Raw genomic sequence first — 16,874 nt, forward strand, 5'->3', positions numbered from 1 at the left:
CTAATTTAGAAATTAAAAAAAAATTATAAACACTTATGATATGGATTGTCACGCCATCGTCGTGTCCCGTACAATGGCTAGTCTGTCCTGCACAGTCAAGCCTGTCATCTAGCCATCATAAGAACGATCATAGCCACTGGCTCCAAGTTCAGCTCAAGCTATCTTTGTGTCAGACATGAATGATCGAGGTCTTACACATATATCGACAAGTCAGCGAATATCATCTCCAAAGTAATGTAGTGATGATTCATAATCATCGAAATGTACATATGTGTACAACCCTCCCATGGCTTTCCTCCGACACTTGACGACAGCCCGATGACCCACTCTAGCATCGCGTACTCATTACCCATAAGCTATAGCGACTAATACTCAATGGTAATGGCACAGAAGAACTCGGTGTTCGGTATTATTCGGCCAGGAATGTGGAACAATCTTGGATATCTCTCAGCTCGATGCGCAACAAGTCCATGGTTAGATCGATGTGTTACATCAAGGAAAAAAAAAGAGGAAGTTATTTCATTTAATAAACCAAACATTATGTATAAAAAATTAATAATAACACTACTTCACTTATATCGTCGGCGAGCCAACCTCCTAAATTGTGATATCATGGAACACTTGTAAGTGTCCAATATCGTCCTTCAGGATATCGTGCGGCTGGCACTGAAAAAATAGAGAAAATGTTGAATGAAGCATATACGAGTTAGCGTAGTATACTAAAATCATACAATACTTACCAGCACAAAATTCTTTGCCACTTCGTCTCGAATGCTTTCCATTTGGCTTGGTCGACCTTTCGGAACAGATTGGGGTACGTCCCGTTGATGAACCTCCTCATCTTCGCTTCAGCCGTGAAGAAAGAGACGACGTACTATGACGATACTCTCAGCCTCTTGCCGACCACTAGTTCTGGTACGCAATAGCACGCTTTTTACCCTTAGTCATGGCGGTCATCCTTCCCTCTTCCACCTTGAGAGTCACTCCTATCTTGTTCCCTTCTTTGCCAACTTTCTCATCCTCGACACTTTCTTCGCTACCTCTTCGTCACCCCCTCCTCTGGTACATTTCCTGTCCAAGGACGGGGCCACCCGCTTCTGCGCCACAGATACTAGAAATATAGGTGACCCCATATGCATCACCCTCTCCATCATCCTATTGATCACCCTCTCGGTGACCATCTCTGTCACCCATCGCCTGCCCGTGATATCACCTCAAAGTACTTCAATCTTGACCTAAAGGTCTACATAGTGGCCACGAAGTACCCTCACCTCATCAAATAGGTCGTCGACCCTTCCTACCAACTGTCGTCCCATATCATCGACCCTTTCTGTCAACTTCCGTAGTAGCGTCCCAATTTCCTCTCCTATAAATCTAGTCAGGTGGGCATACAGATCTTCGAAAATAGTGAGCCAGACTGTGTGCAAAATATCCACCGGGAAGGTCTCTGGACAGGAAAGAATGAGGTCTCCTCGATGAAGGTGATACTCTCAACGGAGGCAATGCCTTCGGTAAAGGAGATCGTCTAGGGATAGGACTAGCAAAGGACTAGATCGCGATCCTACACAGATAACAATATTAAACATTATTAACTTAACAATTGCTAACTCATAAAAAATGGTAATGAAGCAATTAGATTCGATTCACTTACCCAATCTCTGTAGAGGATCGAATCAGACATTCGATCGTTTTGGGTGTGTGAAACGGCTAATTCACGCACAAGACCCTGACCCTCCTCCTCCATCGACGATGCCAATTCAGTTATGACTTCAAGCTGACATATTGACATTTCAACTAGTTAACGATCATGTAATGAGATTTGAAATTGCGTACAATATAAATCATAAATGCATAATACTCACCCGAGGGTCATCAAGGAGAGCTGATAACTGCTTTTCGGAGGGACATCCATCTTCTCGAGGTGCTCGCTGATGATGCATCTGAGGATAGCGTGCCTCTCTTTCATAGTATAGTGGGCACCTAATAGGTAGACAGTCTCGTACGTCCAGATCTGTGGCACATACAATTATCAATTATTACATATATATTCAGTAAAAAAATATTTTAACGTTGATTTTTTTAAACATTTTACTTGCACCGCCAGAGGCAATCCGTGGTATCGTACTTCCACATGGTTCCTTTCGACTTCGAGTGTAATCTGATGAAGACGTGTACGGTATCCTCAAAACATCTCTAGCCCCATAGATAGTTCTTGAAGCCGTCAATGTCGTTGACAATCTCCAGATGGAAGAGGTTAATCGTAGTCTTGTTGTGGTGATATCGCAAGATGCTATCGAGGATGTAGACCATACCTAGCTACAATCTATTTAACATCTGGCCACCCTCTGATTGCACCGATTAGCTGCAGTAAAAACACATTCCCCTGTCCCTAGAAGTACGTGTTACAGTCTATTGCTTCTCTGGGTTGCTTCATCACCCATAATCTTCAATCCAATTATCAGGGCAAACTTAAATATGGAGAAACTAGCAACTTTGCTCCTTAGGTCGAAGTGGAGGGTATCGCGTTCGACTGGACTCAGTGACTGACATCGTAGCGCATCGATAATCTGACCTAAGAACTGCCCATTTCTCAACTGGTATAGGGGTCAAAGAAAAGGATTAGCGCAGCATATCAGCATATTCCTCATCCAGATCTCCAAACAGTAGTGAGCTTTCCCTAGCATCTGTCTCAACGCTGCGTCCAAATAGTAATCCATCTTATGAAAATTCAGATATTAGAACATTGTATAAGACATAATGAAATAAAGCATAACAATAGAAAAGTAAGCAAATAGAACTATAACAAATATAAACAAGACGAGATTCAATTACACTGACACTAATAAAAAAAAAATATTTACTAAAACAACAAAAACTAAAAAAAAAAAAAACAAAATTAAGAAAAAAAATTAAAAATATAAATTAATAATGAAGATAAAAATTAATTTTAAAATTAAAAAATATTTAAATTAAATAAAGAATGTAAATATTATTTGAGTTAAAAATTAATAAATGAAGAAAATTAGCAGTCAGCCTACACTAACAATCGTTACAAAATTAAAAATTATTAAAATTAAAATTAATAAAAACATAGAATATTTTTAACTTACCAAAAATTAATACTAACAATTAAAATTAAAATTACAAAATTATAAAAGTTAAATAAAGAATATAAATATTAATCAATTAACTTTGAAACAAGATACAAAAATAAATGAAAAAAAAAATTAGGTTAAAAAAATTAATAAAAAATAATTTTTCCATATATTAAAAATTAATAACAACAATAAAATAGAAATAAAATTCAAATTCAAATTCAAATTAAATAAATAACTTAAATTTATTTGGGAATTAAAATTTAAACATCATACAAATATAAAACGAAACAAATCATTTCGGTTATAAAATTATTTAATTTGTTAATTTTTAATTTAAAAATATTCTTTTAATTTTAAAAACTAAATTAATATTTCTTAATTTAAAAATGTTGACCAAGAAATATAATTTTTATATATAAAGAATAATGAAAAAAATATTATAAAAAATTAAATAAATTAAACAAAACAAAAGTGAAAAATTTAATAAAGAATAAAAATATTATTTAAAAGTACAAATATTAAATAATTAATCAAATGTATATATTGAATAAGTCGGCCCACTAACTGTTAAAGGGTCAACTATTAAACACTATCTGTTAGCGACAGGCTATTTAACAAACCCTAAATTTAGCCATCTATGAAAATCACTCCAAACCATTATCTAAAATAACTAACCTTGTAGAACTTCAAGTTTGCCGCCAATTGGGTTGTCATCGTCGTTGATTGTTACTGATCGCTGGCTACTGGATCCTGACTGCGGTGAGTTTTCTTGGTGGACGTGTTTGGCAAAGAAGAATTTGGGAAGAAGAAAGTGAAAGAGAATGAGGATATTTTTGGCTTTTAATCTTTAAATTCAAATTTTTTTTAATAAAATCAATCAAAGGCCACTTTGAAAATACATATGGGTCAACCAACTGTTTCCTATGATTTCCTAAGAAATATTTGGTAAGACAATCCAGCTTCTTATCTCAGGATTCAAAATTTCAGTGTTAATTCCACAAACATGCTTCAAAGTCACAATACCAAATCAATATCCACTCTTTCAATGCAAAATCGACGTTTGTGTGAAGAATTAAGTAGACATTAATGATTTTACAAGTTGTTTCAATTTTTGATCCTTAGTTGTCAAATATGTCCTTTCATCACTCGTAAAATTCACACACCCCAAACTTATCTTTTTTCACTCATTATCAATGTGTAATTTAAGGTTGAATATTTCATTATTACCATCACCCTCTCTAGTTTAGGTGGACATCAATTGTTGCGAGTCAACACATCAATGAACAAGAATTCTCTAACTATTTGATTGCTTCAACTGCCAAGACACAACTAAGCTAATTATCTTTAATCAAAAGTCAAAATTCCTTAAATAAGTGTGGGCTTAACCAATGTATTTAGTGTTTTTATTTTTCGTACACTTGCTTTCTTTGTTTTTCAATTTTTATTTTATTTATTTTTGGCATTCTCTCCCTTAAGTTTTTTAGATGACCCATGTAGTAGATTTTAAGCCGATAACTCCTAAATCAGACAATTTTAGGGTACCAGGTTTCAAAGACCCTCACGTGCTTAATAAACTAAGTCAAAAAGGTTTTAAAGAGAACTATTTTTTATTTTTTTATTTTTTGTGCAACCTTCTCTCTAATTGCTTTCTAAATGACCATTGTAGCAAACTTTATGTCAATAACTCCCAAATCAAATATTTTAGGGCACCATGTTTTAAGATACATTTACAGGTTTAATCACTTAAGTCATAAAGACTTAAAAAAAAAAAAAAAAAAAAAACATGCCACCAGTTTTCTTCTTTTCACTCATTCCCAATGTATAATCTGAGGTTGAATTTTTCACTACTATCCTCAACCTTTCTAGTTCAGGTGGACGTCACTACTGCAAGTCAACAAATCAATGAACAATGATTCTTCAATTATTTGTTTACTTTGACCTCCAAAATCCAACTAAGCTAATTATCTTTTGTTAAAAGTAAAATTTTCTCAAACAAGTGTTTGGAGTTTGACCAAGGCATTTAGTGATTTTTTTTAATTTTTTTTTATGCACTTGCTTTTTTTGATTTTCAAAAGTTCTTTTCTTTTTGTATTCTCTCTTTTAAGTTTTTTGGATAACCCATATAGCAAGTTTTAGGTCGATAACTCTCAAATCAGATGATTTAAGGCACAAAATTCTAAACACCCTTACAGGCATAAGAACTCAAGTAAAAAAGGCTTGAAAGAGAACAATATTTTTTTAGTTCAATTGTTTTCTAAACGACCCTTGTATTGAGTTTTAGGCCGATATCTCTCAAGACAAATGATTTAGGGCACCAAATTTTTAGATACTTTTGCAAACACCAAATCCCAAATTAAATTATTATTTTCATGGTACCTATTAAGAGGAGAACAAAACAATAAAAAGAGTCAAAATTAGTTATTCTTTTTTTTTTTTTAATGTTTAAACTCCAATTTCATGTCACATGCATATTTCAAGTCCTTTTGAATCAATTAATGTTTTTCTTTAACTTGGTTAAGTGTTAATAATGAAGATGTCTCCCAAACTGATCTAATGCAAACTAATAATCAAAATAAATATATTTGCAATTTAGTACAAAAAGCAAAATAAATAAAAGGGATAGGAAATTGAGCCACTTCCCAAAGTGCTTGATTTATAGTCTTTAGCTAGACTATATGGAGGAATCGATCATGGTGGTTTATGCTGGAATCATGCAACCTTAATCTCCTTGTAATTTCCAGCTTTACATCCCCTTTTCGCCCTTCAAACCTTGAACTCTTCGCTCTTCCCTCATTCAACGTTCCCTGGATGTTTGGACTTTGTCTCCTTCAAGCCTTGTTGACCTTCTTCAACAACAAATTTGGCCTCTTCAGGGCTTGTCATTTGCTTGGATGGGTTGTGTAGTTTAAAAACTTTATGTGTGTGTTCTCCACCCTTACTATAACTTCTCCTTTCTCCATATCAATCAATGTTCAACTTTTTGCTAAGAAAGGTCGACCTAGGATTATTGGCATCTCTTGATCATTTTCGAGATCCATAACAAGGAATTATGTCGGGAATATCAGCTCTTCAACCTTGATGCGTACATCCTCAACCTTGTCCCATGGGTATTTGAAGTTTTTATCTGCTAGCTGTAGCATCACATTCGATCCTTGAACTTTCCCAATTCCTAGTTTCTTGAAAGTAGACAACTGCATTAGATTAACACTTTCACATGTATTACATAAAGCATTAAATGAACTTCTTTGCCTAGTGAAATGGGTAGAGTGAAACTCCATGGGTCCTATAGTTTTGGTGATAATTTATTTTGTAGTGTCGTACTGCTTTCCTAGGTCAATGCCACTTTCTCCTAGTCTAGAAGCTTTCTTTTCTTAGATATAATTTCTTTCAAGAACTTTACGTACATCGAGATCTATTTGGTTGCATCAATGAATGGAATGTTGAAGCTGCTTTTACAGGGATCTGTCTGGTTGCATCGATGAGTAATGGCACGCGGAGTCTATGTTAGCCCAGCTATAGACCAATATAAAAATATTGTACTTGAAGCTACTTTTGCAGACTGTGAACGAATTCACCATCGTATGGCTGATCGACGATTACTGGCTTGTAGGCATTGGCAGAGCAAACCCTTATATCATTCCCACGCCTCTGAGTAGCATTCTGAGTCTAGTTATTGGAAGGTGGTAATCTCATTCCTTAGCTTTGCGATCTTCTTTGGTAGGAAATATTTTCTAAATAACTTTTGACTCAATTGGTTCCATGTAGTGATGCTTTAAGGCAGAAAAGTGTCTGATCATTCTCTTGCTGAATCACTTGAAGTGTATGGGAAAAGTTTCAGTCGGATTGCTTCACTTGAAATCCTTAAGTATCCCATTGTCCCACACATGTCCAAAAATCTTGATATATGAGCATTGGGATTTTCGATAAGTCTCCCAAAGAATTCTAGTGCATTCTGGAACATGATGATCACATCCTTCCTCAAGTGAAAATTTGGTTGACCATATGTTAGGTATACAATACTGGATTGGCTTTCCACAACTGATGTTAGGTATACAATATTGGATTGGCTTTCCACAACTGATAAAACCATATACTCTCCCATCAACCTAACATTTTCATTGGCTGCAACTCCATGCATGCAGTTGTGCTACCCCCAGATTAGCCCCGATGGCTATTTGATTCGAACTTTCCTCTGCCATGACTTTCTATTTCTGTTTTTGGTTCGTTTTCAACTGTTATCTTCTTCGAAGGTTGAATGTTCGTTCGATCTCTGGGTCAAACTGAGCAAGATCTCTGATTCATTTAGAAAACTTTTACAATGTTTCTTACTTTCTTTTTCAAGACATTGTATGTGAAGTTCGAGAATTGGAGGAATATTTCCCTCCCGTCACCTTTTTTATCTCTCGATGAAAGATGCGAACATGATAAATGCATTAACGAGCTAGACCATCTTTAAAAAATCATGAGAAGTATATATGTGTATCTTTATTCTCTATTGAACCTCACAATGCCTATTACTACGTGTCAATAACCTTACTATCTCTCTCGATGACAATAAACCCACAAACAATTTAATGGCCAAATAATTGAAAAGCAAACAAAACCGTAATGAACATACTAACATTCAAACAAAGTATTCAAACCAAAAATTTCATAACAAGGCTTCATCTCATTTTAATGATATGAAAACCTACCCAAGCATATTGAAATTACAATACATCATCCTAAGTTGAATAAACATCATCCGGAAATCAAATAATTGAAGCGAAATCTGAAAATTTTGAATATCTTAAATGAGTTCTTCGTGTGCACTTCTTGGTATGAAATTTTCTCAATAATCTCCTTTCAATTTCACAGCTGTAACCTTTCACAAATATGAATTTCCTATCATTTTGTGTATAAATTGATGGAATATTTGAGTATACTAAGTATATAAAAGATGTATAAGAGGTCTCCCTAATTGGCTACCCATTCTTTGTATTTATCGAGATGAAATTAGGTCAAAAGTAATGCAAGGAAGTGGTTTCCATGTAGAATTTGAAATGAAAAAGAGATCTGGCTGCAATTCTAGATTTTAGCCTGGGCTATCGTCTAGTAGTAAACGGGACACTTGCCCAGGCCAAGTTTGAAGCCATTGATTTTGATTTCGTAAGTTAGACGATCACTCGGATTTATAACTGGGCAGTCACCCAGTTATACATCTTTCAAACTTTGCGTTTTGATCCCTGAATTTGATTTTTGATTCTTTTAAGTCATTTTCTCTTGCAATTTTGGTCTTTTAACTTCTAATGTATCCAATTGAACCTATAAAATCTTCAACCTTCATTTCGTGGTCGAATCGTAAGTTAGACGATCACTCGAATTTATAACTGGGCAGTCACCCAGTTATACATCTTTCAAACTTTGCGTTTTGATCCCTGAATTTGATTTTTGATTCTTTTAAGTATTTTCTCTTGCAATTTTGGTCTTTTAACTTCTAATGTATCCAATTGAACCTATAAAATCTTCAACCTTCATTTCGTGGTCGAAATCAACTATTGAAATGTTACAATTTAGTCTCCATATTTTAGGTTTCACATTTTTCACCTACTTTAGCTTCTTTCTTCAAATTCCTTGTTCAATCATTGAGTTTTACCTATATAACATAAAATACAATAATTTATGATATATTTTGTGAAAAACTACCAAATATTGCTTTTTAGGCTTTGAATAAGTGTATATAATATATGTTTATCATGTTTATCCAAAATCTGTTGTTGCAGCAAATCCTTACATTGGATTTGGAACCATTGTCAGACCAGCCATTACAGTTGGTCAATCGACAAGAATAGAGTAATTCATTTATTTTGGAAACCGTTGACATTATGACTTTCCATGTTTGCTATAAGAGTGAATATTTTTTAATGTTAGTCGTGTGTAGTCAAACTCATAACTATTGGGAGCCAGCACCCGATGAACCGGCACGGCCTCTCATTGTGGTTCTGCGGAAAAAAAAATAATTGATGAAGATTCTGTACGACGATCTATGAAAAGCTAGTGTAGCTCATATGGTAAAGAGCTCGCTTCCCATGAGGGAGCACAAAATTCAATTCCATTCACCTGTAAAGTGTCGCCCTTTTAATTTTTTCACAATAAATAATTATTAAATATATACTGTACTAAAATTTTAATGAACGGGCTTGTTGCTAATTTGGTATTGTGCTTTCTTTGAATGCAAGAAATACAGTGTTTGATTTTATGTACCTCCACTTCATCTTTTAATTTTTCAACACAATAAATGATAACTAAACATTTTATACTATTAGTTTTCACTTTTTAAATAATTTATTTAAGAAATTTATCAATTCAAATTATTACTTCATTAATATACTTTTATTGTAAGGTTTTATCAATTTATTTTGTAAAATTCAAATTTGGACAATTTAAGTACCGCTCTTTATTTTTTTTTTAAGAGTTTGAAAAGTAGTTTTTCTTTTAGGGTAAAAAATAGTTCTAAGAACCATAGTTTTAAAAATTTTCCATATGTCATGACTTGTCTTTGTTATTTAATCATGTTTTATGTATAAACTTCATATTATCTCTTTTAAGTTCGTAAAAATTCGGTCATACATATATGACTGAAAATTGTATTTTTTTCTTGGAATTATATTTTCATATGCATATGATTTTTTTTATATGTTTTAGAGCACTTATATATTAATAGAAGATTTTTTTAGTACTATGTATTTAAATATTAATAAACAATCTCATTTTTACGGTCATTGAAGGTCAACAATCGTCCTAGCTCACTTGAGATCATGTATCCCCCATTGACTGTCTATCTTCTTTTGTGCACAACAAATGCTCTAAGACGGGCACAAGAAATATGTCCTTTTGTCTCTCAATATTCACACCTAAAAAAAGTTAGCCTAAGTTACAATTTCCATTAAAGCATAGTTACCAGTGCCAAACACTCGGTACGCAGCCTCAATTATTACATTTCCATCCTTTCTTTTAAGCATAAGACCATAGGCTTCTGGATTTTGGTCAACCTAATGCTTCAACATGTGTCTGTGTTCAGCAATAGTATTGTACATGATGTACGAGGTAACGATAAAGTTTTGCTTTGTACTTTGTACATGGAAAATGATTAACAACGCATAGTATGATATAGAGACATCTAATTTTATGGATATCACATTTCAACAACGTTATCCAAACTAAAACATATAGATTGAACAATGACTCATAGAACTAGTTTTCCATTGAAAAGTTAGCAATGAACAGACAGTGGGATCTAGCTTCATCAGTATGTAGATATATAACAACCGTTGTGCACTGATATGATTGTCCTGGTCACATTTTCCTTCAATGTTTTGGCTATAATTATTTTATTTACAATATTTCATGTTTCAATAGATCATTTTCTACTTTCCTACTGACCTTGGGATTTGTTTGCTCCAGCTATAATGTTGAACTCACCAATTGTAGAATTGGTGATTTTTGTATTATTCACAGTGGCGTCGGCATTGGTTAAGATGCTGAGGCTGTCACTCTACTAAAAGTTCTTTGTTTCAGGGAACTAGAACTACTTTATGATTTATACTTCTTTATTAATGTTAAACATCTGGGTTAATGTTACATCTTATGTGTCATCTATTGTTGTCCCAAGTGCATACCTTGGATATTGCAAATGATATCATCCAAGGTGGACCTTGCATTATCTCTTCCTTGCAGGTTTTTAGATTTTCGGTTGATGAACAAGGGCTCATGGTGAAGAAGCCTCAAGTTTGAAATGTCGAGAACCATTCAAGAATTAACCAAGATCCAAAAAACCAAACATTAATAGTAAAAATAAAGTGTAGAAAAAGTAAAATCAACACAAGATATTTTTCGATTGTAGCCCTAGAGGTTCGACGACTATATCTAACTTCTAATCCCCTGTTGAGCATCCATTATAAATGGATTTAGTTCGATTGCACTATATAGCCAAAAATTGGTAACAAGATTACAAAATGTTCCAAAAAATTACAAGACCTAAATTACAAAGACTTATCTTTTAAAAGAATCACAACACAAGCTGCTCTCCACTGAGGAATCACACCAGATCACTCAGATCTCCTCAAAAAAATGTATTGCTCACGAAGAATCACTCAGATTCATGAAAAACAACACAGAATAGCACACTGATCCTTCGATACACCGTATTATAGATTCTTCATGTACATTTATTCAATGGAATACTCAAAAACAAAAATCCTAATCCACGAAGAAGAAGAGGCTCTCACAAAGAGAGGGAGAGAACCAAGATATGGACTTCAAACTAAGAATAATCTCTCATTCAACATGCCAGTCAAAAAGTCACAGTAGAGATATATAGCTGAAAGTCTTCAGAATCCAATCAAACGGTCACAAAGACGCCACGTGTCACAATCCAACACAATGCCTCCACTAACAAAAGTGTAACTTGGAAACATGATTTTAATACAAATTTTGGAAGCACACTTTTATAAGTGAGAAGGTACCGGTTTGAGTCCCAACAATCTCCATCTTACTTCTAAAATTCTTGGCTATAGTATAGCCAGGAGCTTCACCAACTATTTATAATGTCATTTGCTCTAAGTACCTGCATGGTTAATAAATAATTACATTGGATAATGTCTTTAAACAGTTTTGAAACTTGTTTAAAGGTATCACTTTTGCTCCCATGTTAGATGGATTCACAAAGTAGGAATTTTATTAATTTTCAGAAATCTCTTTGAGATAATATCTCTACTAAAATGGTATTTGATATCAATATGTTTAGTTCTATCATGAAATATGGGATTCTTACTCAAATGGATTGCACTCTGATTAGTGTCTACAAACCCAAGTTCATTTAACAGCCCATGTAGCAGATGCCTTCTTTGATGGCATCAGTAACTACAATGTATTCAGCCTTTGTGGAAGATAGAGCAACAATTTTTTGCAACTGAGATTTTCAGCTTATTACAGTGCCACACAAAGTGTAAAACTATGATGAGGTTGATCTCCTATTGTCTCTATCCCTGGCAAAATTAGAATCCGTATATCCTTTTAGAATTACCCACTATTTATTCATTCTAAACATTAACCCTAAATTAGATGAACCCTTTAGATATTTCATTAACCATTTCAAAGCTTCCTAGTGAGTTTCATCAGGATTCCCCATGAATCTACTCAAAACATTAATAGTATATGCCAAATCAAGTCTGATACAAATCATCAAGTACATGACTGATCCAATAGCATTAGCATAATGTGTTTTTAACATTCTTTCAAGTTCATTTTCAATGTGAGGATAAGAATCAGATGTAAGTTTAAAATGATTAGCAAAGGGTAAAGTCACGGGTTTACAGTCAAACATGTTAAACCTTTTTAGGATCTTATTCAAATAATCTTGTTGACTTAAAAACAAGCAATCTGATTCTACATTTCTTATTATTTGCATGCCAAGTATTTTCTTAGTAGGACCAAGATCCTTCATATCAAATTCTGGTTTTAATTTATGTTTGATGTCATTAATTTCAAATTTATTGGCACTAGCAAGAAGCATTTCATCAACATAAAGCACAAGATACAAAGAATTTTTACCTCCACTTCCTTTACAATAAAGACATGTATCATAATTGCTTCTACTAAACTCAAGCTTCAAGACAAATGACTTTAATCTTTTGTGCCATTGTCTTGGGGGCTTGTTTTAGGCCATACGAGACTTTTTTCAACAAACACATGGTTTTGTGTAGGATTTCCTTTCATAAATCCTAATGGTTGTTTCATGTAGATCACTTCATCCAATTCACCATAGAGGAATGCAATTTTTACATCTAGTTGATCAAGTTTCCACTTAAATTGCACAACCAAAGTAAGAATGCATCTTATTGTTGTATATTTAACTACGGCGAAAAAAATCTCATCATAATCCACACCCTTTTTTTGTGGAAAACCCTTGGCAACAAGCCTAACTTTGTATCCAACCTTGTTAGTGTCCTCTTCCCATTTCTTTATTTTATAAATCCATTTACAATCAACTAGCTTTTGATCTTTAGGTTTATCAACCAATTCCCATATTTTATTCTGTATAAAGAAGACATTCTTCTTCTATAGCAGCCAACCACTTTTTAGAGTCTTTAGATTTTAAAGCTTTGTGATATGAACTAGGTCAGATTCTATTTCTTCTTGGTAAATGAATAAAGACACAAAGTCATCACTATTAAACCTTGCAGGTGATCTAATTTGTCTCCTATCCCTGTCTCTAGTGAGCTAGTATTCATCCAGTGGTGCATCTATGTTATCATATTGCTCAGGTTTTGCTAAATCAGGCTCATTTTCATTCAGGTCAGCCAAGGTAGTTTTAGTTTCTAAGGGGGTAGAACTAGTGTTATCAATTTTAACAGGATCCACCTCAATTTGGACATCATTTTTAGTTAAATTCCCTTTCTTCCCTTCCAAACATGGCCATACATGACTCATTAAAGACCACATCCCTGCTAATGATAACCCTGTAACCTTTTTCCCTAAAAATCCATAGCATGTCCCTTTAATATATTCATCATAGCCCAAAAACACACACTTGAGTGATCTAGGACAAGTTTCCCTATGTTTTGATGAGCATATGCAACTCAACCAAAAGTTTTTGAATAAAAGTACACAACAAGCTTTTGTGTCTACACAGATTTAGGCACATCAAAATTTAAAGCACTTGTAGGACTTCTATTAATCAAATATGCAGCAGTTTTAACAGTCTCATCCCAAAACAATTTGGGCAAGTCAGAACTTAAAAAGCATGCATATAACCTTATTCAATAAAGCCCTATTCATTCTTTCTATAATGCCATTTTGTTGGGGTGTATCTATTACAGTTCTATGCCTTAGAATGCCATGCGATATACAAAAATCATTAAACTCATAATTGCAAAATTCTAGACCATTGTCTGTTCTTAAAGTTTTGATTTTCAAATTTGATTTTCCAATCTTTAAATGTAGTAAATATCTTATCTTTAGTTTTCAAAAGAAAGTCCCAAAATCATCAATAATCAAAAGGTAATATTTGTAACCAGATAATGTAGGGATGGATGCAGGGCCCCACAAACCAGAATGTAAATACTCTAAAATTTGCTTTGATTTATGAGTACTAGTGGGAAAAGGCAACTTAACTTGTTTTCCAATCAAAGATTGTTCACAGTTAGACAATTCACCAACATTTGTATTTCCAAATATATCTTTATTTTGAAAAGCTTTTAGACCTTTCATCCTAACGTGACCAAGTCTATAGTGCCATACTTTTGCAAGTTTAAATTTATCATCTAAAGCTGCTACATATATCCTCACTAAAGGTTTTGCATTTAGAAAATATAAACCATATCCCTTTGGGATAGAAGTGATTAAATCACTACCCCCTAAATATTTTAATGTGTCATTTACCCAATTTTATGTCAAACTCATGTCATCCAACATCCCTAGAGACACAAGGTTTCTTTCTAATTCAGGAACAAATCTAGCATTCTTTAACAGTAAAATTCTACCATTTTCTAAAAGCAATTTTATTGTTCCAATCCCTTTTTACTTTGTATATCATGTTGTTTTCCATGATAAATTGGGCTCCTTTAGTTTGTTCAAAACTCAAAATATAGTTTTTATTAGGCACATGTGCAAAGAGTAACCTAAATCAATAATCCATTCTTGATTCAGGTTTCTTTCAACATTTACAAGAACCAAGGCATTATCCATTTGTTGCTCATCATAGGACATAATCGCATTACCTTCACTTGACTTCTTTCCTTCCAAATTCCCTTGGCCTTATTTTTCGATTTCATTTTATCAGTGTTCCTTTTTTTGAGGTCATTGGGAAATTTCTAATGAAAGTTAGATTTACCAATATTCTTGCCTTTTATCAAAAGATTTTCTCCATTTTGATTGTTGATAGAATCTGATTTGAGTTCAAGAACCCTATTTCTTAAGGCATTTATTATGATATCAGCGGTAAGCTTGTCCCTATCATACTCTAAGACATTCTTGAGGTCTCTATATCTATCACTAATGGAGTTTAACAAGATCACGACCAACTAATCTTCTGATAATTTTCATCACAGTTGGCAGGGTCCTGGGTCAATTTTGTAAATCTGTCCAAGTTTTCATCTAGGTCAACAGAGGGGTCCATTTTAAAAGAAAATAATCGTTTAAGCAAAAAAATATTTATTTAGAACAGTCTTTGGCTCATATTAAGCCTTTAATTTGTCCACAATTCTTCAACGGTTTTAGTTTCCCTTATACACTTGATCACATTGTCTAAAAGGTACAAGAAAATAGTGTAGCAAGCTATCTCTTCTAACTCAGTTCTTTTAGAGACAAACATTTCTACAAGCCAAGAATTATCTAAGGCTCTAGCACATTTTAACCGCATTAAGATAGGCTTCATTTGTGGGCTCCACCTATTAAAGTCCCCCTACTATCCTAAATATTCACTTCGAACTTAGCAATGGCCATGACAAGATATACCAAGATAATATACAGCGCACAAGTTTTGATTTCAATAACACACAAAGTGACACACAATGGGAGGACTGCAGACAGACAAAGGATTAGGGCCAACAGTAATGCACTTATACAAATGTCTTCAAAAACAAAAAAAAATAGTGAACACTCAACACTAAGTATAAGAGGTAGGAGCACAAAAAAATAGAGATTAAAATTCCTATATCTCAACTAAATTCTCCAACAAGACCTTCCAATTGCACTCGTACATTGTGTTGTTATCACAGATTCCCAAGATTTCTTAGAGTCTTTTGACAAAGACCAAGCACAAGAGGGGTTCTTAGTGCAAGGTAAATCAAGGAAAATTTAAGTAATGCACTTATACAAATGTCTTCAAAAACAAAAAAAAATAGTGAACACTCAACACTAAGTATAAGAGGTAGGAGCACAAAAAAATAGAGATTAAAATTCCTATATCTCAACTAAATTCTCCAACAAGACCTTCCAATTGCACTCGTACATTGTGTTGTTATCACAGATTCCCAAGATTTCTTAGAGTCTTTTGACAAAGACCAAGCACAAGAGGGGTTCTTAGTGCAAGGTAAATCAAGGAAAATTTTAGGAGACTCTATAGTAAAGAACTACTAATAATAGTATACAGGAAGGATCTCACCAATGAGTTTGAAAGAACTCAAATTGCTCCCTCCAATGTTCACTATAGATTTGAGGTAGGTTCTAAATCTGAATTACTCAAAAAATCAGGTATCCTTTAGTAGTCCAGGTTGCTCTAATACCACTGAAATGTTGAGAACCATTCAAGAATTAACCATGATTAAAAAAACTAAACATTAATAGTAAAAATAAAGTGCAGAAGACGTAAAATCAACACAATAGATTTTTCGATCGTAGTCCCAGAAGTTCGACGACCACATCTAACGTCTAATCCCCTGTTGAGCATATAAATTAATTTAGCATGGTTGTACTATATAGCCAAAAATCGAAAAACAAGATTAGAAAATGTTCCAAAAAATTACAAGACCTAAGTCATGAAGACTTATCTTTTAAAAGAATCACAACACATACTGCTCTCCATGAAGGAATCACGCCAGATCACTGAAATCTCCTCAAAACACGTACTACTCAGGAAGAATCACTCAGATTCATGAAAAAACACAAATAGCAAACTGATCTTTCGATATACCGTATTATAGATTCCTCACATACATTTATTCAATGGAATGCTAAAACAAAAACCCTAATCCACGAAGAAGAAGAGGTTCTTAGAGAGAGAGAGAGAGAGAGAGA

This window comes from Olea europaea, unplaced genomic scaffold (genome assembly GCF_002742605.1).
Source record: "Olea europaea var. sylvestris unplaced genomic scaffold, O_europaea_v1 scaffold2256, whole genome shotgun sequence".
Classification (NCBI taxonomy): domain Eukaryota; kingdom Viridiplantae; phylum Streptophyta; class Magnoliopsida; order Lamiales; family Oleaceae; genus Olea; species Olea europaea.